The 15466-nt window shown below is 43.4% G+C and overlaps 1 protein-coding gene across 2 annotated transcripts in view; it reads right to left on the reverse strand.

Moving 5' to 3' along the window:
* The window catches only part of AGPAT4 (1-acylglycerol-3-phosphate O-acyltransferase 4), a 48621-nt gene extending 38183 nt beyond the window's left edge, over nt 1-10438 (reverse strand). Inside the window, exon 1 of one of the 2 annotated variants that reach the window (XM_060272801.1) lies at nt 10288-10438. The gene's annotated coding sequence lies outside the window, so the exon portion shown is untranslated. The remainder of the gene's footprint in view (nt 1-10287) is intronic. The other variant, XM_060272800.1, reaches the window with a different exon arrangement.
* Nucleotides 10439-15466: the final 5028 nt, after the last annotated feature.

Genomic DNA, 15466 nt, shown 5'->3' on the forward strand with positions numbered 1-15466 from the left:
GGGTGCCCCCATTTCTCCAACCCCCAATAATTCAAGCATGACCTTTGGTCTTGTAGTAACAGAAGGCGCAGAAAGCCTCACCCAAGTTTTTAAAAGGGGGGAAAAGTAATAATCTGAGCCTTCTCAAGAGTAGTCAAGAGGAAAAGAGGCAATGCATGATGATGACCCGAGTATTGCTTCCATATCATATAGGAAGCTGTGCCTGGCTATAGTTTCACATCTGTGGTATATGCTGCAAAAACTGGCACACACACTGACGTGTCATTTAATGACACATTGTACACACTTTCCCCTACAATAGGAGAGACAACTAGTATCTGGAATATTGTGCCATGTGAAGTACCCATTGAGTGACAAAGCTCATTTTAATCTTTTAAATGAAACAAAGCACACGGAATAAACTAATGAAAAACAGCAATGATGTATTAGTTAGGATGTATTTGAGAGAGGAGGAGAAGAAAGAAAATGGGCAAGACTGGTGGTTGAGCCTGGGCTCAGTTCAGCAGTATATGTACCTCAATCAAACTGCAAAGATGGAAGGGGAACACCAATAGCCCTCTTTCTATATTGCACTTTTCTTCACTCATACACACTGTTAACACAACATACGTACCAATATGGATTTTTACAAAAAGAAGTCTAGCAGTTCAACGTACAAATCAAGGTATATGGAAGAAGCCAGAAATACGCAAGATAAATATGAGGAAAGACTTAGCTTTCAGCTTCGCAATAATAAATTCAAATCTCTTCTTTTTAAAAAAAGAATTCAGCACCACTTCACTTTTCAACAGAACACTCTATCATCCCACTAATAGTGAAACATGACAGTCTGTTAACTTTTGATGGAGAAATCTTTGAGCACACCACTGTGAAACAATCCTGCCACCACCTTCTGGTTTCAGCCAGTTGCAATTTGGGAAAGTACGCAATTTGTATCTTTCTGCTTCTAACGTTTGCCAAAGGCTCTCCCAAAAAACCCAGATATGTAATGATAACAGCACTCCAGGTTGAAAACCACACAGGCTATACTCACCCCATTCTTCCTATGGCCTCACAGTTGGACACTAACTCTAGGTAACAATTATTTCCTGCAGGACGGTCATGGTACTTCCACACTATACATTTACTGTGTGACCACTGTGTGTTTACTCATGTTTTACAGAGCATACACACAATATCATTGTGGAAACACTGCTCCCTGCCTTACGCTTTCCCTGCAGTTCTTCCCCTTTTTCTCAGACCTCAGAAGATCTATGGTTTACCATTTCCACCCCCACCCACCTTTTGAAAGGAAATGCAATATCCTCCTTTCACAATATTACCCAGCATCAATCAGTAAAGCGGAATGTTGGAAGATCCAGGAAGCACCACAGAGCTCAACTCTGGAATTTGACACAAGATGCAGTGAAGGGTACCAACATGGATGGTGTTGTGGGTTTTTTTAAATGAATTAGACAAATTCAAGGAGGATAAGGCTATCAATGGCTTCTAGCCATGAGGGCTATGCACTGCCTCCAGTATTGGAGGCAGAAGGGCTCTGAATACCAGTTGTTGGGAGCACAAGTAGGGAGCATGCTATTGCATTCAAGTGCTGCTTGAAGGCTTCCCGTGGGCACCTGCTTGGCCGCTGTGAGAACAGGGTGTTGGAGTACATTGGTCTTTGGCCTGATCAAGCAAAGCTATTCTCATATTCTTCTTAAGAATTGAGACAACTGACAGGAGGAGAGGCCTAATGATGACATGGCAAATGAAGCCCTACCATTGCCACGCTGCAATGTTAATTCCTCTATTACTTTTCAATCAGAGGTTGCCAGTTTTGAGGGGCTCCTCATGGAAGCAGCAGCTGGGCAGCACTTCACAAGCTGTGTGAGAGCTTTACATCTTCCTTTGGCAATTGCTCTCCGCCCCACTCCACCACCCTGCTTCCCAGAAGAGGCCTGCATAGTAGAACAGCAAATTCTCAACATTAAAGATCCTAACGTGGAAGCATAAAAACTTAAGAGTAGCCCCCCTCCTGGATCAGGCCAGGAACCCATCTAGTTCAGCATCCTGTTCTTACAGAGGCCAACCAGATGTCCAAGGTAAGCACACAAGCAGGATCTGAGCATTCTCCTTCCTGCAGTTTGTAGCGCTAGCCAGATCCACCACTCAAGTCTCCGTGTTATATATACGTGCAGCAAGGTGCCCTTAAGTACAAACAAGGAAGAATGAAAGAAGCTTTGTACTTTCTGAAGGACATGGCAGAACTCCACCTGATCACATTCTGCACTTTGCTTTTTATCTATAAATTAACCGTATATCTCACTCCTTCCTAAAGCTCTGCAGTGACAACAGCAGGATATGCCATAAAAATAGCAATACTTATGCTATGTCCTTAAATGCCTTATTTGATAGTGCAATCCTGTGCATGCCTCCTCGAAAGTAAGTCCCACTGGGTTCACTGGGACTACCAGTAACTCCCAGGCATGTGGGTATAGGATTGCAGCCTCCATTTCCCATATTGTGACTGAAGAATCACTGAATGCAAGTGACCTTCATTTTTCTTGCCTAGAAGGCGGGTTGATTCAGAGAGACATCACTAGACACTCATATTTACAATGACCCAGGGACAAATTCATCTGCAGATATGACAGCTTGCTTTAAAAGCTTCCTCAAAGATATAGTCACTTGCATAATGACCCATTTATACTTTCTGGACTTGTGTGGCTGTGTTCTTAGTTCTTAGCTGCTTCTGGCAGTCTTTCCTGAACATCTGCCAGAAATACTTCATTTAATAAGAGAAAGTGTAAAATATTTGCTCCCTTAGTATCTAGACAGAACTGTTGGATACCACATTGTGACAGTTAACACAGGATTTAGAAGGGGAAATATTAAGGTTGAACAGAACATTTATGAATATTTCTTTTCATTTCCCTCTACATATCCCCAGAAAACACCCATGTGTCAGAGATTTTCTTGTACAACATAGCAGCAACAGCAGAAGTGATAAAACTGAGAATCTCATTGGGTCATGCAGTTAGCAAATCCTCACAAGCATTGCTGAAATTTCTGGAAATTTGGAAGTCATTTGGGTGGTTGGGACTGGAATAGTTGTTTTCAATTTAAGACAAGGGGTTAAGACAATAGAGCTGAAGGGGTTAAGTCAATAGAGCTGGATTCCTAGAATAAGCTATGTCACACCTCCTCTTCTCCTATGAGAGAGAAGTGAAGTCTTCTCTTCATCTTCCCTCTCTCTCTTTGACATGTAACTAAGACAGACATGCCAAAGCAAGCTCCAGGCTTGGGGCATGTGTTTGAAGCTATCCTTCTATATTTCCCTCCCCGCCAAAGGCACACTCCTCCATTGTCTCCCAAGACAGACAGATGCCAACAACCCAAGAGTATTCTGCCTGTGTTCTCCTTGCCTCTGCTTGGATAAATGCATGAATTTTGTAAGTAAAGAATTTTGTAAGTAAACATTTTGTCTACTTACATTTTGTAAGTGAAGAATTTAAAACCTACTTAACAGTAAGTGGTCCGTTCATTGTGAGAGGAATAGAAAGAGAGGAGCGCTCTTTGCTAGCAGACTAAATGGGATAAAAGGGTCTAAAACCTATATTTCTGACCTGACATTTGCGAGTTTAAACTCTGCTACTGAACGCTCTTTCCTGCTGGAGAGCGGGTTTAGTCCTGTATTTTGAATCCAGGCACTCTGACTATTCTTTTGTTATCTACCTCACACACATGGGTCACAGGGATTCATATTTTTCCATAATAAATGTGTACAATTTAGTATATTTATGAATCATGTTTACCCAGAAAATATACTCTGCTAAGCGGAGCTTATTCCTAGGTAAATGCACATAGGATTGCAGTCCTAGAAGCATGAATGCCTTAGTATGAAAGCTCTTTTAGTTCTGTAGCAGTGAGTGTGATACAATCCTTTGAGGGGAGAGATGAAAAGCTCAACTGCAAGGCAGAGGCTGCCAGATCAAAAGGGCAGCCAATGGAAGACGCTTGTCTTCTTGTATCTCCAAAGAAATCAAAGGTCACCAGAAGGTGGTAAGCAGCAATTCAGTGTGTGTGTGTGTGTGTATGAGAAGGCCCTGAACTCTCCACTCATGATGGCAGAAAAATGCATCTGGAACCAAGTGTTATATATGTCTACCATAGACACAGGAATTGCAATTCTCCAAAATTCTAAAATTGTCTTACATAAAGATCTGCATGCTACATACCTTCAGCAGAATATCGTCTTAAAAAACAACCTCACTAATTCCCCATGATTCCAATAGAAAAACAGGACATTTGGGGCATTTTCTTTTTTTCTTATAGGTCGCAAGGGGGGAGGATCCAGAAAGAGCTATAGCTAAGACAAGCATGTAGAATGTTATTTGTAGCTTCTAATAGAGTTCCACCACCGCTCATAGCATCTTAAACTCATACCCTGCCAATGCTTTGTGCCCCTGACAGATTCCAGGCACAGGGGCTTCTGTGCTTTGTGTTGAAGGGTAGAGGAGAGCTACAAAGGCTAGTAAAAGTCACAGTGAATCAAGAAGTGGAATGACGTGGGGAAAACAACAGAGTAGGCAGTGGTTCAGCACATGGAGTTGAAGAAAGCAGGTCTGGGGCCACGAAATAAGGAAATGCACAGCCAAAGAAACATAAAAGTCTGAGAGCTGTAGACCACAGGATTGCTATGTTGTAACAAGGATATTTTAGCTAGCTGTGTCTCCTACTATCACTCCAGCATTGCGACCTGGTAAATCTAAGGGCCAAAAGGGAGAGGTGTAGAGGCCCCAAGTTTTACAAATTAAATATTTAAACACTTTTTCTTACAGGAGACTTCCTGTCTTATATTAACTCTCCTTTGTTCCAAAATCATTCCACCAGAAAAAGTCGGTGTTGTCTAAAGAAGTATTTGCTTCTATGCTTCTAACTTGGCATTATTGTGTTTTATAACAGCAATGTGTTGGTGCAACTCATTTCCATGAACCAAAAGATGCTCCCTTGATTACTTAGGGGAAAGTTTCAGATGATGTCATTCACAGAGTGTCCTGCAACTTTACAACCACTGAAGACAGCCTGATCCAAAATCCTCAGAAGAAATTCAGAACAGAATGCAAAGTGTAGGTTTACACAACCTGTCAGGTTTGTACATTAGAAAGCTTGAAGTGGTTTAATCTAACAGTTTCCCGGGAAAACAACTAATGTCAGCCCTTGTTCAAGCTGTACTTTTCAAGCAGATTCTGTCTTGAACATTGAAGGTGGAGAGAATATAAACGAAGAATGGAGTTGCCACAAGATTTCACTAAATCACTTTGTATACTTTGGAACTGAAGCATGTGCTCCAATAAACTATCACAACTCCACTCAGTACAGTAGCAATAAAGAATAAACTTCACCATTCCCATATGTAATCTCTATTTAAATGATGTTCAGGACAAAAGCTAACACCCTTCATAAGACCATAAACTCAAAAACATGTTTAGCTTGTACAGGAAAAAAAGATACACTTACACTACACCCCATTGCGAATATGAAGTTTGGTGAGCCTCAGAGGAAAAGCTTGTGGGTGTCTAATTGCCAGTTTTTGTAGTTGCCAAGCTATTGAAGTATTTAAGGTCATATTTAATGTCCATCATTCACAATCCTGACCCAAACAACAGCCAGCCCCTGCACTATCCACTTTATGTGACTGGTGAAAAGGTTTCCTTCTACGAAAGCTCACACAACAATAGGTATGTAGCTTTAAACTATAGAACACTTTTGTTACTTTCATTTATTCCTTTATTCATAATCAGCACTTTTAATAAAATGTATCAGGGTGTCTTGCAATTTTAAAAAAATAAATAAAATCAGTTTATAAATATCCATAAAACATAATTAAAATATCAATAAACTTCAGTAGGTACTGGCTGGTTAAAAATTCAGATTGTCAGGGTCTGTCTAAACACTACAGTTTTCTGAAATAGTTTAATTCCTTAATTTACTATGAGCAAAGATTTCCAATGCAACCCCAGTACACAACTTCAGGAACCAAAATAAATTTATTGAAAACCATAATACTGTATTTTAAAATCCCATAATCTTAATTCCATTTTGCAAGGAAGTGGGGAATGTAAGAGCTCCGACTCAATTCTGGAAGTATGAGGGTCACAGATCAGCTTGCTAGATGAAACGCCATAGTCTCTTACATAAGTAGCCATGAAAAGTACCTGTATGCAAAACAATAATTATGCCTCGCTTGCAACACAGATACATCACATTGACATTGTGGTTAGAGTTTGGATGACACTGATTATATTTTTATGCATACCCCACCTTTTCCCCCTGATGGGACTCAAAGTGACTCACAGATAAAAATAAGAACTGCTAAAAACAAAGAAAAAGCAATCATTAAAAAAGAATTAAACTTTGATAAAAACTATATACACACATAAAATCTATTAAACCCAAACTAGTAATTACAATGAAAGCAGCATCAGGCCTTCCATTAAAAGCAGTCTGTTCCTAAAAGCCTGTTTAGGTCTTCACCTGCTGGCAGAAGGACAACAAGGAGGGAGCCAGTCTAGTTTATCTAGGGAAGGAGTACCAAAGTCTGGGAGTAGCCACCAACAAGGCTCTCTCCTGCATCCAAGTATGCCTGTGAGGGTGGTAGGATCAAGAGAAGGGCCCCCTTCTATTCTATCCCCTCAAAAAGCCTTTAGCCAGGTTCCTATGTTTGATACTCACCAAGGTCAGAGCCATAGCTCAGTAGAGCACCAGCTTTAGGTGCAGAAGGTTGCCCAATCAATCATCTGCATCTCCAGTAGGATTGTGAAAGACCTCTGCCTTGAACCCTGCTAACCCATTGTCCATCAGTGTGGACCTGCCCTCTGACTCCCATCAGCCCCATCCATTATAAACAGTGGACAAGGATGAGAGGGGTTGGAGTGGAGTCCAACAACATCTGGAGGGCCACATGTTCTTCTGCCATGGTTTAGCATGGTTTAGCATTACAGAAATGAGCTAGCAAACTTCAGGCTTGCATGCTGCCCCTCCACAAATAGAGTGGAAACTTTCATTTCCATTTTAGATGAATCTCAGTGTGAGAGTTTTCTTTCATTCCCTTTTTTCTCAACCTGAGGGTCCCAAGTTTCTCTGGAGTGCTCCTTTTGCCCATCACTGGGGAAGCCAGCCCCTAGTCCTTACTGCCTTAATTCCCTATGGCCCGGCAATCTGCCACACCTGCAGCTCCTTTGCAGGTTACAGCTTCACTCTGCTCATTGCCTCTCCATTCCATTTTCTTCCTCCCACTTACAACACAGCAACGCTGTCTCCACTGCACAAGCCCTTTTCACTCAGTTAGCTGTATCACCCACACATTCATATCCTTTCCTCCACTCATGCATCTTTGCTCACATTCTTCCATGAGGTTTTTCCATTACTCTCCTAAACTCACCCACTTGCTCACTCCATGTCTCTTTCATGAGTTCCCTCTCTTGCTGTCTTGGTCATATGATCGTCTGTGTAGTCTTCCCCTCCATTTCCTACCTGGGACTCTCCTCTCTTAACAGCTGCTGCTTTATGCGTCAGGTTTTGTTGCCCCACCAGGGCTTATCTTCACCCTCATCTTAGGACTCCTCGCCTCCAACACTGCCCTGCACAAGTTGCAGTGCTTCAAATACAGTTTAACATTGCATTCAAAACCCTAAACTGTGGTTAACAAAAACAAACCAGATTCATAAACGAAGCACAACACCTTGTCTTGGTTTCAGTATAATCACAAACAGTGGTTAATCTAAAACAGAAAAAAGCTTCCAAGCTCCTTGTAATCATGCCAAAGACAGAAAGACAATGCACAACACAGCTTATTGCAACTCATTCTCATATGCTAAACTATGGTTTACTGCTACATGCAAACAAGGTCAAAATGTATTCCAACCAAGGCTGGCATGCATCACACTTACTTCAGGTGGCACTGGGGCAGGGGTAGAAGATAAAGGCAAGGCTTGGTTGGTGGTGTCTGAATGGTGCAGTGATACCTCTGTGGGTGGGGTGGGGGTACCATTTAGGCTCCACTCCAGGAAGCAGAATGTTTTTGGGCTAGCACCAATTCTATTTTACTACCCCAGGTGCATGCACAAGCCTTTAGGCCCTCTCCCTGAACTGCAGACATCGAGTGGTGGGCAGGGTGGAAATGTAATATCCACCAAGCTCTCCTGTATAAGTCAAATAGGACAAAGCTCTATCCCAGAACACCAAGATTGTGTTTCCATGGTTGCTTTCTGCACTTCCTGGTTTAACATCATAGCAGTGTTGAACAAAAGCTACAGAAAGTATTGCTTTTAACAAACATAGAGCAGATTGCATACCCCAACAGCTGCTCTGTCTACAGTTCAGGCCACAACCAGCATATTCTGAAGGTGCAGTGCTTTGAGAAATGCAGAGATTGTTTGAGGCATGCATAAGCCCTCCCTAAAAGTAAACAGCTGTGCAGCTGTGACCTGAAAGGCAATTATCATGTTGCCTTTAAGTAAATTTCTCTAGTGACTTAAGGCAGCATAGCCAAACTTCAGCTAGAGTACAGCCTGGCTCTTTGCAGTTGGTCACAGCTGCCCACTGAAGTTAATGGACTAAAGACTATGAAGGGCTTCTGCATAGGATGCTATGCATGTTCCATTAACTAACTACACCAATTTAAATTAAGATGTATTGCATCCCTGGAGTTCAAAAGCCTCTGAAGTTCAAAAGGAGCCACAAAGGGCAGCTTGCATAGCCCTATAGAAGTTGCTCTGTTCTGCTCCTTTCTGCTCCAAGAATGTTAAGGTCCTAAATCAGGCATCCCCAAACCGCGGCCCTCCAAATGTTTTGGCCTACAACTCCCATGATCCCTAGCTAACAGGACCAGTGGTCAGGGATGATGGGAATTGTAGTCCAAAACATCTGGAGGGCCGAAGGAACTAAAGGAACTAAAGGAACCGAAATCTTACTCATTCTTAAGTTTAGACAATCCTTATTATCACATGCATTATGTTATCTTGCATCCAATACAGTACCAGTAATCAATAACAGTTCACACAAACACACAAAAATTTGCAACAAAAATACCCTAGAACAGGCATATCCAACCAGTAGATCGCGATCTATGGGTAGTTCCCCAGCTGATCCCGGTAGATCGCGGGACCCTTACCGATCGTGGGATTAAATGAAGTTTACCAAAAGTTAACAAATAAAAGCTGAAGAACTCTGGGCAAACCTACCCCCCAAAAGCTCAACAACTCTGGGCAATCCACCCACCCCATGAATGCTCCTCCTCCATCCAATGACAAGGAGAAGATCACTGCCTGTTTTTTATATATACGGGGAGTAGATCACAGTCTCTGAAGAGTTGGATGTGCCTGACCTACAAGATACAGTAAAAGGTGGAAGATTTATATAATCTAAATATTCCACTATCACGCTGGTCAGTGACGGCAATAAATTGATTCATTCAATATTCCACTAGGAAATATTACATCATCCCTGGTCTTAAGCAGCACTAGCAAACATTCTTGACACTGGCAAGAAAACCCCCTCCATTCTGGCACAACTTCACACAGGCAAGCAGCAATTCCCACCCTTGGCTCTAAATTGCTGAATCCACAATTATAGATCTGGGGAGAGAGTCAGGCTGCGTCTCCTTGAGCACCCTGTTGCATTTCATTAGCCACGGCTAATTATTTTAGACAACCTCCACCTCCTGTAAAGCAACTTCAGCAAAGCGGCCGTCAACAGAATGTCACAAATGTCTGGCTTCCCCGTTCCCTCCCCCACCTTCTCTTCGCCGAACGTAAGAAGGCAACCAACGCGTGTCCGACCCTGACACAAACGCACCCATCCGAAACACACCGGGGACCTTGCCGGGTGTCATTCTGAAGTCTATATGGCGACGATGGTCTGGTGTTTCCATGGAAACGGGGAAGAAGGGAAGCTGGAGCGGAGCATGCTGCGCGGCGCCCAAGGGAGCCAACAAGTAGCGGGAAGATGCTCGTTGCCTTCAGCTGCCCGGCCTCCCCCCGCCGCACTCAATGAATGGAGATACGGAGTGGGGGGGGGAAGAGAGAGGAGGAGGAAAACCCCACTAATGCGAGCGAGCTCTTTCCAGGGACACGGCCGGCTCCAAAGCCCCCAAACCCTGTCCCTCCTGAGACTTAAGCAAGCGACGGTTTCTGCATGGCCTGAGCAAAGCGACTTGCGTCGCTTGGAGACGCTTCTGCGCTCACTCGCCCTGCACGCCAACTTCCCCAGAAGGAAGCTGCCCAGAAGAGTTGCCGGGACACGTACCTGGCGCAAGGCAGCCCTCGGCATCGGCGCTGGGCGAAAGCAAAGGCGGGACACGAGCGGCGAGGGGAAGAAAGGCAGGCTCCGCCCTCCCTCGGGGTGGGTCCCTTTCGCAAAAGGAAAACAGGCTCCTTCGCTGACACTCCTCTCGGTCACTTCCTTGCAAAGCGAGAGAGAAAAGGGGACTGCTTCCCTCGCTCTTTTTCCAAAGCCCCGTCAAGCAGACGCCCCCCCCCCCCCCGCAACCAATACACACTTGGCTTTCAGCTGTTGCAGAAGCCAATCTCCAGACAAAAGCCCTCGGTGGAGCATCTTTTCCTTCCCCTAGGCTAAGACGCACATGGCTCTTGCAGAAGGAGCCTCGTGTCCTGCCTGGCCAGAGGAGCGTGGCCCGCCTCCAAATTAGATCATTATTCATTCACCTGGAAAGTTCATCAACAGCTGTGAGAGGTCAGCTCCATCAGGCCTCCTCTCCCCTCACCTGGGGGCAGCCACTCTATTAGGCTGCTTCAGAGGGAGAGACAAAGGAAGCAACGAGGCTCATTATTTCAGCTCTGCTGGAAACCCAGCTCCATCAGGCATGCCGCCGTGCCCCTGGAACTGTGCTACCTGGTCAACTGTTTAGAAATCTGTGATTGAATTTTGATTTCCCTGATCCCTTTGCATCCCTCTTCCCTTGTGCCTCAAGTAATTTTTCTTTCAGGATTATAAGCCTGTGGGTAGGGACTTTCTTATTTCGTTTGTATGCAAACCACTCTGGGAGCCTTTTTTGGCGAAAGAGTGCGGTACAGATGTTCGAAATAAATAAAAAGGAAAAGAGATTTAGTGTATTACCATTACCCAGAATGACAAAGATATCTGAATGCTTTTAGAGAGCTAAAAGTGCTAGCTGGTGCATGGAAGCTTTTGGCTCTGGGCTCCAGATGCAGCCCAAGACAATGTACGTTTACTTGGAAATAGGTAAAGGGACCCCTGACCATTAGGTCCAGTCATGACTGACTCTGGGGTTGCGGCGCTCATCTTGCGTTATTGGCTAGGGGAGCCGGCGTACAGCTTCCAGGTCATGTGGCCAGCATGACAAAGCCACTTCTGGTGAAACCAGAGCAGCACATGGAAACGCCTTTTACCTTCCATTCAGAGCGGTACCTATTTATCTACTTGCACTTTGATGTGCTTTCGAACTGCTAGGTTGGAAGGAGCTGGGACCGAACAATGGGAGCTCACCCCATCGTGGGGATTCGAACCACCAATCTTCTGATCAGCCAGCCCTAGACGCTGTGGTTTAACCCACAGCGCCACCCACATCCCAATTTGGAAATATCTTATCCCAAATCCTATGTAATACCTATATGGAAGCAGTCATTGGGAGTTTCAGTATGCTGAAAACAGCAAAAAATACTTTATAAAAAATCAGTACTGGGCAAGCAATTGGGTATTACAGGATCGATGTCATAATGTAAGTTTTCTGTTTTAGAGTCTTCTCCAATACAATGAAGTTTATTACATAGCAATTTCAAAATAACGGATGTGGTAAACCTCACCCATTAACATTTATACCTGCCTTTTATATGATAATAAAATATCTTAAGAATGTCTAATTAGCAACTAATAGTTTAGGTTTAATCGTTTAAGTTTTATTTTGATTGTACTGTACATGAATTTGTATTATATTTAGGAGTATTTCACCTTTCTTATTAGGCATATTACTGATCAAAATGCAGGGAACCCACTTTTAAGAGATGGGTGCAGCTTCAAAGCTGGTTAGTAAATGGTTTGTTGACATCATAGGCTTCAGTAACATTACCAACATCCATGGGCATAGCTAGGATTTTTGTTACTGGGGTGAATAGGACACTGCTAGATAATTGAGTACTTTCAATGTTTTTCAATAATATTTGTGGAACTAGCTGCCCCCCAGCCCCCCATTGGCTATGCCCATGCCAACACCCCTTGAGACTATTGAGTCTCAGACAGTGGGGTGCTGGAAACCTGGCCAGATGTGGCCATAAAGATGAGTTTGGCCTGGGGAACAGAAGTTGTACAGGCTTTGAGTGAACTATTATCAAACAGGTGGGGCTCAGAAATAAAGGTAGTTGCATGGAATAATAGCCCTTTGTCCTATTTATTGCAATGAGCATACTTGATGCATGATGGGGGAAACTAGATTCTCCTTCTTGCCATTGTTTATATTACCCCCCCTCAAAATCTTGCCAGTTTACATAGACAGTAAAATACACAATTAAAAAACCCTTTAAAAACCTCATAAAGGAAAACGCCCTGTAAAAAAAAAATCAGAACAACTAAAACCAGGATAAAACACAGCAAGGGTGAATTTGATGCAAAAACAGAAGCACTCCATAGATTGTAATTAAAAAGTCTGGGAGAACAGGAAGCTCTTCAGCCGGATCCAACCCAATTTATTTATTCTCAAAATGCAAAAACCCAGGAACATACAGTGTAATGAAATTGACAACCAGCAGATTGAAAACAAGCAAAAGGAAGCACTTATTTATAAACTGGATAATTGGGCAGCACTCCATTACCACAGGATATTGTAATGGCCTCTAGCGAAAAAAAAAAAAGACATTAAAATGATGAATGCATGCCAGATAAATATACCATGACTACTAGCTATAGCAGCTGAAAGAATAGCCAGAGTTTTCAAAGATGCTTCTGCCTAGCAGATGCTGGGGATTAATGGGATCAATATCACCATCATCATAATATCCTGTTTGTGAACCTCCCTGAGTAATAATACACCTGGCCACTATCAGAAGATAGAAATCTATATTCTTGCTATGGCTCGTGTATGGCCTTTCCCCCTAATTTAAGTAAAATTACTCGTGTGTACTCAAAGCCAGTACTAAGCAACCAGATAATATGAAGTCTAGACTCATGTCCAACACACTTGATTTGCTGCCACATTATATATATACCCAGCCACCGACCATTTGATTGCCAGATTAAATTCCTCACTTAGGTAGGAATGAACCTTGAGCCAGTTACTGCATCACTCAGTCTAGCCTACTTCACAGAGGTGTTGTGAAAGTATGGGCAGAATAGAACGATATACAGTGGTACCTCCGGTTACGAACGAAATTCATTCCGGAGGTCCATTCTTAACCTGAAACCATTCTTAACCTCAGATGCACTTTCGCTAATGGGGCCTCCTGCTGCCGCTGTGCCAATGGCGCATTACTTCTGCTCGCATCCCGGGGCAAAGTTCGCTACCAGGAACACCTACTTCCAGCTTAGTGGAGCTCTGTTACCCAAAGCATTCGTAAGGAGGACGGTACGTAACCCGAGGTTCCACTGTACTCTATCCTAAACTCCTTCAAAGGAGGGTAAAGGTAAAGGTAAAGGTACCCCTGACCATTAGGTCCAGTCGCGGATGACTCTGGGGTTGCGGTGCTCATCTCACTCTATAGGCTGAGGGAGCCGGCATTTGTCCTCACACACACAGTGGTCACATGACCAGCATGACTAAGCTGCTTCTGGTGAATCAGAGCAGCGCACGGAAACACCGTTTACCTTCCTGCCGGAGCGGTACCTATTTATCTACTTGCACTTGCTGCCGACCTTCCTATCAGCAAGCCCTAGGCTCTGTGGTTTTTTAGACCATAGCGCCACCCAAGTAGGTTAGGATGGAATTAATAAATAATTGTATAAAATTATATTGAAACATGTGTCTCTTTTGGTTTTGCATGGTAATGTGTTACTTTAAAACTCTGCAAAACTAAACCAGTAATGATTACAAGATGGTTAATGATTGTATTAATTGCAGAACCCATACACGTGGACTCTCATGAGTGATGTGAAGCAAACATCCAGTGTATCTTTTATCTTTCAAAGCGGATGCTTTTCAAATTAATTTTTTTTGAAATGTTTACATTTTGTTTCTGTTACAACACTTCTCCATACAGACCTGCCTCTTCCTTCCTCATTTCAGCTCTGACCTTTAGTATTTATCCTTCCCCTACCTTTCCAACCACAATGAGGGTGTGTTAAGCTAGTGTAGAATTTTCTATGTACAGTACACAAATTTAGATTAAATGGTTAACCTAAGTAGTATACTGGTAGTAGTTTTATATGGGTACACATATGGGTACACACATATACGGTAGTAGTTTTATATGGGTACAAGGAAGGAAGTGGATGGAGGGAAGATTGTCCTTTCAAATAAGCCATTGATCATCACCCTCATTTTTATTCTCAGAAGTTTACAGAAGGGATAATCACCTGCATAATTATATGCATTTTACAGCCTCTCACTGTGGATACTGCCATCATCATTAAGCCTTTATGTCAGAATGCTGCATGGATTAATATAGTGGCATTGGATGTGAATGAACTGCAGTTCATCAAAAGTTGAACTGGGATGCCATAGCAACTGTTAGGATGAATGGCATTTTAAATGCAGAAAAGGGAGGGGGAAGGAGCACCCTAGAGTGCACATGCTCAGTGGGGCTCTCTTTGTTTTCTGGTCTCATTTTTGCCCTAAGGCCCGTGGGCCAGATGCGGCCCAATCGCCTTCTCAATCCGGCCCGTGGACGGTCCGGGAATCAGCGTCTTTTTACATGAGTAGAATGTGTCCTTTTATTTAAAATGCACCTCTGGGTTATTTGTGGGGCATAGGAATTCGTTCACCACCACCCCCAAATATAGTCCAGCCCACCATATGGTCTGAGGGACGGTGGACTGGCTCATGGCTGGAAAAGGTTGCTGACCCCTTTTTTTGCCCATGCTACTGATGGAGTTGTAAGGCAGCTTCTCCAAACCTGTTGTGGACTATAGGTGCCATCAGCAAAGTGCACTGGCTGAGGTTGATGGGAGTTGTAGCCCAAAAGAGCTGGAGGGTTGGGAAGGCTGCTGAAAGGTTTGGATAGCCAAGATAACCCTGTGCAATAGTGGGATGCTCACTTGTGGGTCAGGTTTTTAAAAACCACAGACTGCTTGGCCTTAACTGTAACACTCAGGTCTGTTGCACCACAGAATAAAAACAAAGAACAACATTGTAGTTTTTTCCGAACGGAACCAGAGAGTAAGGACCAGATTGGTCACCATTGCCTAGTGGTTAGAAGCCAAAATCAGTGAGCAAGCTTTCACATTTTCCACGACTCTTCATCAAGCAGGATGTTAACACTGTTGCACACCACCCCAATCTCCAAATTGTGTGAGATTC

The sequence above is a fragment of the Zootoca vivipara genome, chromosome 3 (genome assembly GCF_963506605.1).
Source record: "Zootoca vivipara chromosome 3, rZooViv1.1, whole genome shotgun sequence".
Classification (NCBI taxonomy): domain Eukaryota; kingdom Metazoa; phylum Chordata; class Lepidosauria; order Squamata; family Lacertidae; genus Zootoca; species Zootoca vivipara.